The following is a 14,156-nucleotide window of genomic DNA, read 5'->3' as shown; positions in this document are numbered from 1 at the left end:
TGTCCATTTTAGAGCTGCCTTTGGTATGCAGTTCTGGTATATTCTGATCACATGCCCAAGTCAATTTACCCACTGGCATTTGATCTTTTACTATGCTCAAGCAAAAAAAGAGAATAGGCTTGACATTGCTGTTGAACAGTTAGACCTTTGTTCGCATGTTGTATTGCTTTGATTGGGTTGGAGTCTTGCAAATGTAACACTTTTACAACCCTTCTCCTTTTTCCTTGTCTTTGCTCACAGTGCTGCTAAGCTAGGTAAAGACCTTTTAAGTTGATGAACCTAAAAGTTGGAGCTTATCAGAAATCCAATATTTTGTATTACATTTGACATGAAACTTTTAACTAAAATAAAAGTAAAAGCTTTAATAATTAAATTAAAAGCTATTTAGTAACTAGTAGTTAAAGTTTTTTTTATTTTACTTTTGGCTCCCATGTGAATAAACTGAGATAAATTAAAACGAATGAGTATAACAGAGTCTTTTTCAGTCTAGCAAAACTCAATATTTAGTGTTTAATTTTTCAATCTTTTTTAATTAAAAAATAATCAAATTTCAATGTTGAAAACTCAAAAAAATGTCACACAAAACATGAAAAAATTAAGGCAACCTATTCCCTCAAATGTATTGAGTAGTGTTAAATTGAAAAGCTTAAGTGCATTTCTTCAGTTAAACAGTATTTTCTTTTCCTCCACTAATATCACACTGTGCTGTTAATATATAAGAAATATTAAAATGAATCATCTTAAAAAGAATATCAAATGCTAATAGCAGATTAGATTAATTAGAATGTAAACTGCTGATCTAGTTGTTTTATGAACAAACTGCATATTGGTAAAAACAGATGATCCGTGTTCTAGACAGTAATCAGTTCTGAGGTCAACGAACCCAAGTGAGAAATAGAGAGGCAAGGCTGAGATGGTCTGAATATGTGTAGTGGATAGAGTGGACGAAAGATGTTGAAGACTGAGTTGTAAGGCAGGAGGAAAAAAAGATGAAAGAAAAAAAACTAAAACTAGGTGGTTAATTCAAAATCTCAGTTTGAGGTTCGTGTTAAATTACTTTCCATTGTGGAAATTTAAATTTCAGCCAAAAGTTTTTGCTGGCTTACCTGTATTGGGAAAGCCTTTAAGAAAGCCGTTTAGTTTGGTGTGGAACATGTTGGGTATGTACTGTTTGAACCCTTTTGAAGGTTGGATCCCTGAGTACACCTACATTGGAAAAGCAAAAGTACTTAGTCAGTTCAAATTTAATTGAACTATGATGAAGTGATAGTTATGGCTCCTCTGAAAAACAATTTGTTCCTCTATACACGTGTAAGGGATACTCCAAGTTTTGACCAACCAGCAGCGTAGTTATGGTGAGAATAGAATGACTGAAGTGGTTGGCACATCTGATATTGTTGCAAGAGACCGAAACTAGAATTCTGACTTTCAAAAGTCTAATGTGAAGTTACATGGTCACATGACTAAAGGTAAACTTCTCTTTTGGTTTACCAGTTCATGTCAATTACTCTGGCCTTTTAGGTCAGTTCTGAAATCTTCATTAACTTCATCTCCTTAAATTTGACACAGTCCATGTACAATAGAGAGCATTGTATCAAAAGAAGGAAAAGAAATCAAATACCTCAGAATAATACATTAGTTTAAAAACTAAGAAACAAAGTATGTCTCAGCTACCATGGTGAACCCAGTCAGTTAGCCTTGTGAAGTGGCTGTATTAGTTTATTAGTTGTTGGCCTATTAACAAATGGTGTCCCTTATTGAGTATTGCTTAATTTCACTAAAATTGATTTGAAAAATAAAGAGAAAATTAGAATACTTACTGTGATATAAACAGTGTCAACAGTGATGAATGCACAGCCACATTATGGGTGGTAAAATTAAAAATCTAAATAGAGTTGCCAATTGACTGTTAATAACCTTACACAACCTTACAGTTGATGCAAATGTTTAAACTACCCCAGTAAATGTATTCATTATTTAAAGTCATTTTTTTAAATGTTCAATATGTTTAAAGAAGGAATAAAATGAAACCAAAAAACAAAGCAAAAAGACAAAAAATAATAAATCATTGATAAATCATTCAGAAATGTGCCTGGTTAAAATTGGAACTTCTCTTTGCATTTACCAGTTCATGTCACTTACCCAAAAATTACTCCTGGCTTTTTACAACTGATAGAAGACAAAGTCATTTAACTTTTACCCCATTGTCTTTTCTCACAATCTAAATCAGCCCAGCTGTTATATCAGGCTAAAGACTAATCTTTTATGTTTGGGGTTAAATTGACCCTGAGAATGAAAACCTCCTGTCCACCATATAATGTAAATAAATTAGCAAAATTAAATGATATTTTTAACGTAGCAAGTCCTTAATATCCAAAATAATAGAAGGTGATCAGAAATAATTAGTTGAACTAACTAAAAGACAAGAAAATGTTAGATGAATTTAAGCTATTAGAGTTAATAGGACTTTTTGAAAACATTAAGTTCACATTACTTAAGATTTTTAAGTACTTTGAGCGTTTGGGTTTACAGTGCATAGCAATGCCCTGTTTCTTAAAAGATTTGTGAATAGCCACATTTTCCCATCATAGAATGAAGATGAATAAAGAAGAAACAATGTTCAGACGTCTAGTTATACTTTTATAGAGGTTTCACTAAAGAATATCAAAAATATCAGAATATTCAATCTTAACAAGCTCTGAAAATGTTCTTAGACTAGTAGGATAAAGTTTTAGAAAAATGCTTCAGAACATGAAGCAGAAAAAGTAGCCCTTCAGGCCCCAGTTATAGCTGCCTTTTTCAAAAATGATTAAAAGCCTGCATGAAACTCCAGTGTAATTTGTTCTGTGCCTTTGTTGTGCAAGGACAGAAATTTAAATTGCAATCAGGAGTATCTAAAAATACAAACCCAAAAGAAGCAATTCACTCATAAATCTTAGGTTAGTAACTGACTTACTGCACAAAAAAGGTGGGAACAAACAACACTCCTGACATTTGGTCGAGCAGAGCAAAATGCAAAGATCAAGAGATTGTGAACAGCTTGTCATACATAGCAGCTTGCTGTATAATAACATGAATAGAATTTCATCTCCTGTAATTTTTTTCAATTCATGGAAAAAAGAAATATAATCTTTCAAGCTCACAACTTTGCACACCTATAGGAAAGACCGTGACAAGGAAATACAGGATCTGCGTTTCACCATTTGCTTTGTAATAGATTTTAGGAGGAGCCAGTGAGAGACTGACTGATAATCAAGTGACATTAATTAATGCTAATGCAAAACATGTTTTAACTCTTGGATGTTGAGGGATTTCAAGGGCCTTTTGAAGTGGATATGAGGTGGCTGGTAAAGTGGCCTATGATGAGTGACACTTAGCCAACCACACACTCACCCTTTCAATTAAAGAAGACAAAACATTTTTTTTAAATATACTTAGTGGACTTAGTGTGAATGGCACAGAGAAGGTATTATGTAAAGAGTAACTGCAATTACTGATAACTCAAGACAAGACAGTGGATGGTTTGGACTTTGAATTTTGTATTATATAACAACACAAGACACTTTAACAATACAAAGGCAATAAATAAAAATTAATAAAATTTTTAATGATTTTCTCACTTGGTGTGACCTTGTACCAAGTTTCAAAATTGAAAAAAAGAAATAAATAAACCGGTTATTGGTATTTATCATCATATAAAATGTGAAAATGATGTAGTGAAAACGGTGGATGCTATACAATCAGACAAAAATGAAACCGATCACATACTCCCTCTCTTTGGGAGAGACCAAAACAAAAAACACAAGACAAAAAAAAAATTGAGAGGAAGGACTAATCTATTTCAAATACCTTGTAATTATTGCAATGTATAGTGCCTCCTAATTAGGATATTCTCTTATAAGCGTAATTCATTTAATGTCTGTTTTGTGTATCCGATTAAGAGCTTAATGACTAAATCACAACACTGAATGCAGTTTCTAAGGGTTGTACTTTGCATTGGTTCCATTAGCCTTCTGAAGTTTTGATATTAATTTGCTAGCACTGAAATGTCCTATAATAAATCACATGACTCATTAGAAATTCCATTTAGTCCTAAAAAAAACTAAATGTTTAATGCATTATTCAAAAGTGACTAATTATGCTTCTATTTCTTATAAGAAAAAAAAGCATAACCAGCTCAGTTCCCTCTCGTATTGTTTAATTTACAACTTGATTATGCCCATTTTTGTCCCCCCCCACCCACCTCCCCACCCCCCTCCCAAAGATTAGTCAAGTATGTACAGTCTGACCCAACTGTAATTATTATATAGTTAATACAAAATAATTAAAGTCTTGTTATACCAGGATGCAGCAATAGCAACCATCAGTTTCCATGTGGAAGTGACATTTAAAATGCTGTTTAATTGACGTAACAATCAAGCGAAAGAGAAAACTTACATTTGTTTATGCAGAAAGGGGGAAATTGGAAAACAGATACTTATCTGATATAAGTAATACATCATTTCTTGAAGTTCACTTAAGTTTTGGTTTGAAAACATATTCAGCTCGAAAAGTAAATGTGGTTTGCTTTATCTACATGTTTAACTACAAGGGAAACTGCAAATTAATGATAGCAGAGGACTTTTAATTCAGATGCAAAAAAAGAAGAAGCATACCTTGAAGACAATTTGTCACAGTTAGGCTGAGTAAATGGACACCAGAGCTCTGATAAATTGATTTAATTTATACCACTTTAGTCATGATCTGTTTTTGTCCACTCAGGACCTACCTGTTACTTGCAGAGATTATGCCACAGGGTATAATTCCACACTTGTCTCCATTCTAGAGCAGCTGAAAGATAATTCACTAGATGAAACTGACTAATTAACTCTTGGAAAAGCTGAATGGTTAAAAACAAGTGAAAAAACCAAAAAGTTCTGACAGAAAAAAAAAAACAGGCTTTCTCACAGCTAGTCAAAGTGCAAATCCATACAAGGATGCTTTTCTGCAGATCTGACTCGGTGCAAGTAATTTCAACCCAGTGATCTAAGCAGCAGGCAAGGCATTTCTATGAGTGTCTGTGCTGAATGATTTCTGAATGATTTATCAAGTAGCGTGTGGCAGTTCAGCAGGGGGTTCGTTCCTGAGTGGAATATATAAAGGTGCTAATCCAGGTTTCTAAAACACTGCGGATGCAGCTCTCTCTTGAATATCTGGAGTGTCACCTGACTGTTTGAAAGGAAACAATGTGGCACTGCTGGTGAAGGTTCCTCACAACATGAAAGAACAGGGTTACAGGGTTGTGAGCTACAAGGATATACATCTCATAGTTTTGTTATTTTTGCCTCTGTCAATTTAACCTCTCCTACAGTTTGGGTAAACAAAATTTCCTGAATCACAGAGTCAGACCTGGAGGCTATACTTTTGAAGAAATTTCATAAGAAGCTGCACTTTAGTCAAATGTTTGTCTATAAGATTTTATATATTCAAACAACTAAGCATTTTATACAAAACACCAACTAATACTCCCACATATCTTGCGTTCGGCATATAAATCAGAGCATGTTAAATGTCAGACACCCGTTTAATATCAAGGATATCAGGAATAGATGTTAATTAAAAGTTACTTGTCACAGTACTTATAAAACTATTCGACAAATGCCATCAAACTCAAATTCAAACATTGTTAATGTTGATACTTTATTCACAATGAGGTAAGACATCTGCCATTATGAACTCCATCATTTCTTTTGCTAATGTTTTAACTCCCCATGTTGATACGTTATATGTTCAAAGTGTGTTAATATCAAGTGTGGGTGTTCACGGAGAAGGAAAAACCCAGAGGGCTTATCATGTGGCTCTCCTCATTAAAAAATACACTTCATCTTGCTTATGCAATAGCTGTTAACTTGGCAAGGCAACATGAAGCAACTCAAACAACTCCCAGTCATCAGACAATTATGCACATTTTCATTCACTTAAAATGTGTCGGTGAGTGCATTAAAAATAAGAAGGAGGTTTCAAAGAATTCAAAAACCTTTCATCTTGAAACACAGGACCGATTTAATTATCCCTCTCAAATGCAGTGTGGCCTGTGAATGTATTCAAAAGTGTTTAAAAGGGTGGTCTTACTAGATCATTTAAATTTTGCTTCCACTGGGTTCAGCTAATAAAACATCAGGGAGAAAAAAGCAGGAAACAAGACAAAAAAAGACAGAACAGTAAGTCCAGGTGAACTCTGGAATTATCAGGTTTTTTAGCAGCTAAAAGAAAAATACAGTATTTCCATCTGGTCACAGAGGTAGTACTAATAGTACTAAAATTGCACATGTCGAGGAGCGTGTCAGGCTACATTTCATTGTGTGTTATACTTGTATAACTATGTATGTGACAAATAAAGAACCCTGAACCTTGAATACATTGCATATTGTGCACACACTGAATCCTCAGTTGGAGTGAGAGTTTTAATTTTATTTTTAATAATTTTTTTTAGCTACACTGAAAATAATAACATATATTAAAATGTATATAGGTCTTACTGAATAGATTGTTTTAATGGAATTGGGGTACACTGACTGTTTTAGCACCATGGGGAGAAAAATACAGACAGATAATTTTAATGTTTCAGTACCACAGAAAGGAATTAGGACGCAGGTCAGTATCTGGATTCTGCAATCCACATTACTTTAGCTTCTGTGCAGCTTAATGCCCAGGACAGCATTCATTACAGGATCAAGCCCTTGAAATGGAACGCTTTGTAACAATAACATGGCTGCTCCCAATACATAGCATCCATATTCTACTTTTTCCATAGGTTCAGAAGTCAGATTTTATGCCATCTTCCTATCATACCTATTCATGAACATCAAAAATGGAACAAGTGACAAGATACTTGCTACTTTAAAGTAACAACTTGAGTGCTCTGAGCTTATAACTATGGGTGCCATAACTCTGCAAGCTCCAGAGTTAATAAGAACTGCAACGTAAAACAGAAGTTGAACCCTCCAGAAATTCAAGACTCTAGGGAAAGCACTCCAGGGCAGCCTGCTTCCCTCTGCAGTACCAGCTCTAGGGAGTTTCAAGTTCAGACTGTTCTGAACATACACAGATTACCTGCTGTGAATGAAAAAGCTGTAGCCACCTCAAAAACTCGGTGTGCAGAAACAGAATATTTCACACCAAAATTATTCTCCAACTGTTCCATAAAAAATGGGGAGTCAAAGTCATGGTGCAAATAATGCCAAAGAGGAGACATTTATGAATTAATAAGTAAAGGTATCCATGTTGTGTATATATAAACAACATGGATGTCACAGTATTACATCTAATGAAATCTTTTAAACTGTGAGGACCACCTAACTATATGAAATACTGGAAAAATTGTGAGCAATGTCAAGTAATACACATGTTCAACTTGTGTGGCTTAATAAATTGTATTCCATTAAAATTACAAATCAGTACAATGAATTGTGACAGTTCAACCATATGCTATTGTCTGAATTGCAATAGGTTATACTAGATCTCTTAACAAGGTAATTTATCTGAGTTAGAATAATTTACAAAGCAGCTGCAATATAAATCAGGTATTGTTAGCTCATTCCTAAAAAGTTAGCTCATGCAAACAGATTAATTTGAATGCTATAACACTAAATATTTGATTTCCAAAATAAATCTGTTGTGTTTTTATCCTTGTTATGTTTGTTTTGTTACTACTTTTATGTGTTAGGGTATAGATGTTTATTTCATTTCCAGCATGCTTCCATGTTGGAAGTCTGCGATGGTTGAGTAGCTATAACATGCACGTAACAATTACTCAATTCTTATTATGTTTGCGACTTGCTTTTGCCATAGATGCTTGATTTCACGAGTCACTTGTGTGCACATGCTGTCTGCCATTTCATGCTGGGCAGGTAATGTGAGGCACTGTCAGTTTGTCTGAGTTTATTTGTATCTTGGAAACAGCTGTCTACAGTTTTATGTGAGGGGGCTGGTGTGATCCTTTGGGAAGCAGCCATGTATTGAATACAAACCCGTGATGAAAAAGAATGAGCAAAAGCAGCTTAAACTCTTAAAAGAGCTGCATAGTTGAGTGCTAACTCTAAGTGGGTTTAGCATGATGAGTTAGGCTTAACACATACACATTCATGAATTAAAGTTATAGCCGAATTATGCAAAATAAACCTCATGTAGGCATAACTAGACTGTAACTGATATTATCCTAGAAAAATTGAAAATAAGCTTGAGTAACATTATTCCTCTCACCATTCTGACCCATATTTTCATGTTACTTACCTTGCTATTAGTCCTGTTAGAATCACACAGTAGAGCTGCCAAAAGCGATATAATATACAGCCACCCCTGGGATTTACAAAGAAATTTTCACAGTAATAATAAACATTGCCCTAATTCCAGCCTTCATCATTTTACTTTGGAAGAGAAATGATGAAGACATTAGTGACTACACAAATCTTGTTCATGCAATATTTCAGCAAAGCTGACCCTTATCTGCACACCCCACACCACCCAGGTATGGAGGAGAGCCACGCACAGGCAGAGCATAAGTGCCACCACTGCACCACTAAGAAAGTGAGAAATGAAAAATAGAAGGAAAAGTCGAATCATAACAGTCATTAGTTCTAAAAAAAATCTATGAACTATTTTTCCAAGGATGAGAAGGTGTAGCTTCCGTGCGGTCCCCAGAGGATCTCTAAGCACACACAAGCGCTGCAAACAAACATCAATAAACCTGATCATGAAAAATAATATTGCTACCATGTAGCATTTATAGACTAGGAAAAACAAGAATAATTTAAAGCAGCCAGTAAAACAAGGTCAGCAATAACAAATGCACCTGAGACAAGTAAACCTGGCACACTTGGAAACATACAATGTCGTTTCGAGTGCTCATATTCAAGGTGTCTCTAACATATAAACCATATTATGTGCACTAGTTGTACTGCAAGCTCTTTCGATTAACGTCCCAATCAATATTTATCTCTGTTTAAATTAAACATATTTTCATTCTTTGTAGATATTCCACATACAAATCCTGACTGGTTATTCATAAGATGTACCACAGTAACCTACCAGTGTGTGTCCTTTGTTCTGAGAGAGCAATGTCTAACCTGAATTGGACCTGACAGGGTTATTTCATTTGGGTTCTGTGGGTGGACCAATAAAGAGGGAGCAGGATGAAATTAATAGAGGAGCTTCTTTCCCCTGGATATGTCCAGATGAATTTTCATTAGCAAAAGAGGAGATGAGAAAAACTCAGAAGGTGTTTTACAATAACGTCACTGCCTTTTTTTCTATGTCACAATTTATTCTTTTTCACAAAGTTCTTTTAAATTTAAACTATTTCTAAGTGATTCATTATACATGCATGACTCTAGCAAAAGTGAACCAAATGTTCCATTTGGTGTTGTGAAAAACTCAAAAATGTCCAAAATATGACAACTATAATCATAATTCCAACCTTCATTTGGTGTTTTTATTTAACTAACTGAAACAACATTTTCACTGAAACATTTTTTTTCAACTGTGATTTTTAAAAAGCTTTTGCAAATAACCTTTTTATTTCTTACAACACTGTGAAAAAGTCTCAAGCCAACCTTTCTTTCTGTATGTGAGGAAAATGGAAAATAGGTGTGGCAATTTACAATTTACAGCAAAATGAAACTACTCCTAATGAGATTTTTCTCAGATGGTACTGTTAGATCCTGTGATCTTTAGGCCAGTTTCTTTAAAAAAAAATTAGGACACTTTTCATCTTTGGCTAATAGTTCTTTGGTAATTACCTTGTTGGTAGCAAAATTACTATGTTTTGTCAAACGGTGTTATCTTAAAATTTTTATAGATTCGACAAAAAAATGAGAACTGATGACGTGTTTTTGTGACAGCGTGCTAGTAACAAAGTGCATAAAGATACATTTCAAAATTGGTTATTTGCTGAGTTATCTATTGACAGAACACCGGTTCATCCCTTGAGTTAGGTGCCTTTTTATGTGACTCTAATGACTCTTAGGTCAGTGTTAAATGGTTTAACAAATTAACAAACAATTAACCAAAATATTCCCCTTAAAATAGTCAGGTTGAAGGACTCAACTGACAATGAACCAAACCCCAAACAAAACTTTGATATAGCTTCAGAAATCCTGGAGGACTACTCAGATTACTGAGGACTGCTCAGATCATTAAAAAAAAAATTACAAGAACTCTGCCTGCTTGGAAGTAAAATATAAGTATAATAATGAGGGGTGTCTCAAGACTTTCAAGCACAGTACTGACGGGTTTCAAAAAGCAGGGATAAATATTATAGCAAACAACTCAATTTTTTGTGGAACTAGCATGAAATAGAATCTGACGAATGTGTTTTACAACCCAGCTTAAAAAGTTATAAATTAGTTCGTTTTTCAGTTGTGAGTTAATAATTGCAATCAGATTCAGATTAAATGTGTTTTAAATTACTTTCTGAGCAGGGGTAAAGTGTAGTATGCAAGAGCAACAAAAGCATTCCTTTGTAAAAGGTTATTTAATCACTGTATCTATGATGGGAAGTTTACAAACATTATTCAGTTATAACTCATAAATGCATGAATTAGTAACAATTTGCTGAAGGGTAAATGTTAAAGCTGTTGATAATGTTATATGTGTTGCATTTCCACAAACAAAAATGTTGTTTGGTAAAACCTGGATCATGATGTTGCCCTGGGGCAGCGGTGTCTGTCAGATTATGCCCAGGGCAAAAAACATGTGTAAAATAAGTCCTGTTGCATATTATATTATGTGCATACCTTTTAACAAAAATCTATTGCACTGTCATTTTAACTAAAATTTTTAGTAAAAGTGCCAAAAACCACACATCCTAGAGTCATCGATTGATGCTTTCTCCAAAAATAAGTCCTCATAGCTTCCCATGTTAAAATACTTATCTTGTTTACAGCCTGGTAGAACAATGACTTTGGTCTCTACAGCTAAATCACCCCTTTATACGAGCTGTTTAAAATTTATTGAGGCTTTAGGTTAAAAGCATGACTACTTTAACTGGCAGGCAGGAGCTGTGGCAGGCTTAACAACGTGTGCAAGGAATCTCCACTCTTTATAACTTATTCAGTAATTAGCATTTGAATAACATGCCAACAATGTGGCAGTGCTGTGGAAGCATTATAAAGTGCAGTTTGAAAACTTAAAGTCAATTAATTTCCCCAATACATGTGTATATGTTTTTTTTTTTAAACTTGTAAAGACAATCTGTACTTCTAAAACAAATGATTCATTGAACAAATCTAGAATTTAGAGATGCAATACACTCTAAATCATAGCATAGATTGCCTTTAAAGGTAAGTAACAATTAGCAATGGGAAAACATTATATTACAGCAATAAAAGAAAAAACAAACAGTCAAACATATCGTGACTGATCAAAAAGACTCCCATCATGGCAAGTTAAGGTCTGACACTGGTCTGATGGGATGTAGATGGGACATCTGGAGAACAGTAACTTGTTGATCTGGGTACCTTCCACTTGCATGTGCGTAAAAATTGTTCAGTCATGTTGAGGAAAGGAAATTATTGGGGCAAATACCCTGTGATGAACTTTGTATGTGCCTGAAAGTATGCCTGCACCAGCTGAGCCTAGAGGAACCTAACATTGTTCCACTAAACAACATAACAGCTGTGCTGAACAGAGATAGCTCATCAAGGAATGCTACAAGCAGTGTATTGTATGCGTCTATACAAGGTCTGGGTCCTGCTTGACCACCTGCCTTCAACATGTCACACTCTATTATCAGAAGTTGATTCAATCATCAAAAAATAATTGGTGTTAGAATATCGTGTTATCCTGACATGTTCACGATATGACCATGGGCTATTGCCTGAGCCTCCAAAAATGTATGCTATATAGGAAATCAAGTTTATGCATTTGACACATTTGTGATACTTGAGTATGTGAGTTTGAGGTCTAGAGTTCTGAACATCCGTCCAGCTTCTAAAACTAGTGCCAACGGGAATGTGAAAAAATGTGTTATTTTATTTTTATGATTTACCCTAGCTACTTTAAATGAGCATTAATGTGGCTTCCAACATTATGCTGTGACTGCTTTGCTTCACTATATGGTCATATTTTTACCTTTGAACCTTTCAACTGTTAACTTTCCAGCGTTGCTCAAAAGCAGAAGGTTTTGTGTGCATATTACTCAATGCATCAATGCAACTCAATGCAGTTCATCACTTGGTCACTCTTGAAAGATCAATATGACAGATCAATACGATGTTTGTTGGCTCTCTTAGATTTATGCTTATGCTTTTGTGATGATTGGATCTTCTTGAGTGTAAATACTATACATGAATTATAACATGGTAGGTTATTGGTTTCACTACTGAAAAAAGGTAAAAGTGCTCAATAAAATTTAACCCTTACCATAATTTAACTTTGTCAGGGTCCTGGGTCTGAGCAACCCAGGGTCCCTGAGCAGTTATGGACTTGAGGGAGGTCTGAGGTCTTTACACTGGCTGCCTGTCCGTCAGAGGATACACTTAAAAGTTGTGATGCTGGTCTATAAAGCTCTGAATGGTTTAGGACCAAAATACATCAGTGACCTCCTGACCCAGTATGAACCTTCCAGATCCCTCAGGTCATCTGGATCCGGTCTTTTATCAGTTCCCAGAGTCAGAACCAGACACGGAGAAGCTGCATTCAGCTTTTATGCTCCTTATATCTGGAACAAACTCCTAGAAAGCCTCAGATCAGCTGAAACACTCAGTTTATTTAAATCCAGGTTGAAGACTCACCTATTCTCAGCTGCATTTGAATAAAGCACCAAATCCACACTTTTAAGCTTAAATTTCAAAACTAACATTTTAACTACTGATTATATCTACTGTTCTGATTTTATCTGTTTTGATTTTATATACTGTTTTGTTTGTTTGTTAATTAGTTTGTTTGTTTGTTTGTTTGCTTGTTTTAATCAATTTTAAATCATGCTTTTTATTTGTTTTTGTTTCTAATGTCTCTGTAAAGCACTTTGAATCTCCTTGTTGTTGAATTGTGCTATACAAATAAACTTGCCTTGCCTTGCCTTGTATCATATTATATGTATTTTTGTTATTGCTGTCCCTCTTCTTCCTGCTTGCAGATGTGTGTGTGTGTGAGTATGCAGGTGTATTTGGAGAACACCTTCAGGCCTCGTGGGTGTGGCCCTGGCAGGTGATTGGCCACACCTAAAGACCATGACACACCTGCAGCTGATCTAGCCTCATCGGAGGAGCTACTTGAGAGTGTGGTGGAGCTTTCTCCGACGCTGGATCATTGCGTGGCTTCACGTTAGTCTCTTGACCAGTTACCAAGTTTAGTCTGCTGCATTGTGGTGTGTCTGACAGCTGCCTCTCTGTTATTTTCCCAGGAGAAGCGTGGAGATGAGAGGGCAGCGAGCACGGGGTGCTCAGACACTGAGGAGCAGAGACAGGAACACTAGCGCTGGGAAGAGGACACGTTACGGGAGTTGGGAGTGCACTGAGGATTTATTGTTATGTTTTTCCATTTCACTGTAAATAAACGCACTACTTATACACAGAGCTCCGAGCCTGGGTCCTCCTTCCTCACCTCCCCATGGTTGGCCATCGTCAACTGTGACAAACTTAATCAAAGCTTCACTGCCTGAAGGTCTGTGCTGTGTATAATTGCAATTCCAGTAATTTTTTCGATATAGTATGCAAAAAGGGCATCTTGTTCTTACATTATAATCATTGTTAGGTAGCAATTATGTGTAATACAAATTATTTATACAAAATCATACTTTCTATGAATCACGTTGAAGTAAGAGGACTCTCTATAGGTTAAACACACTGTACAGTAATTATAATGCCCTTTACCCAAGTTAATTGACATTTCTTACTGTGTTTACTCTAAGTTATACAACTAGTGATGTATAATTTGCTATGTGTTTGCCAACAAAGCTTTGTTTTCAGTGTGCTTAATATGTTTAGGACACTACAAAGTAATTACTGTTCACAGGAATAAAAATAAGGTTCAACTTACAAAAGGGGGAGGGAGGCGATATCCTTGACTGACAATAATTAATGTCTCTTTTAATCTAAGTCAAATATATCCGGACTAAGTAGTGATTTCCTCTTTGCAACTACATAAAACAAAATTACCCATTCAATGAATTACAAGCA

Source organism: Aulonocara stuartgranti (genome assembly GCF_965226115.1).
Source record: "Aulonocara stuartgranti genome assembly, chromosome: 7".
NCBI classification, from domain to species: Eukaryota; Metazoa; Chordata; class Actinopteri; order Cichliformes; family Cichlidae; genus Aulonocara; species Aulonocara stuartgranti.
Note: the sequence above shows the minus strand (reverse complement) of the source record.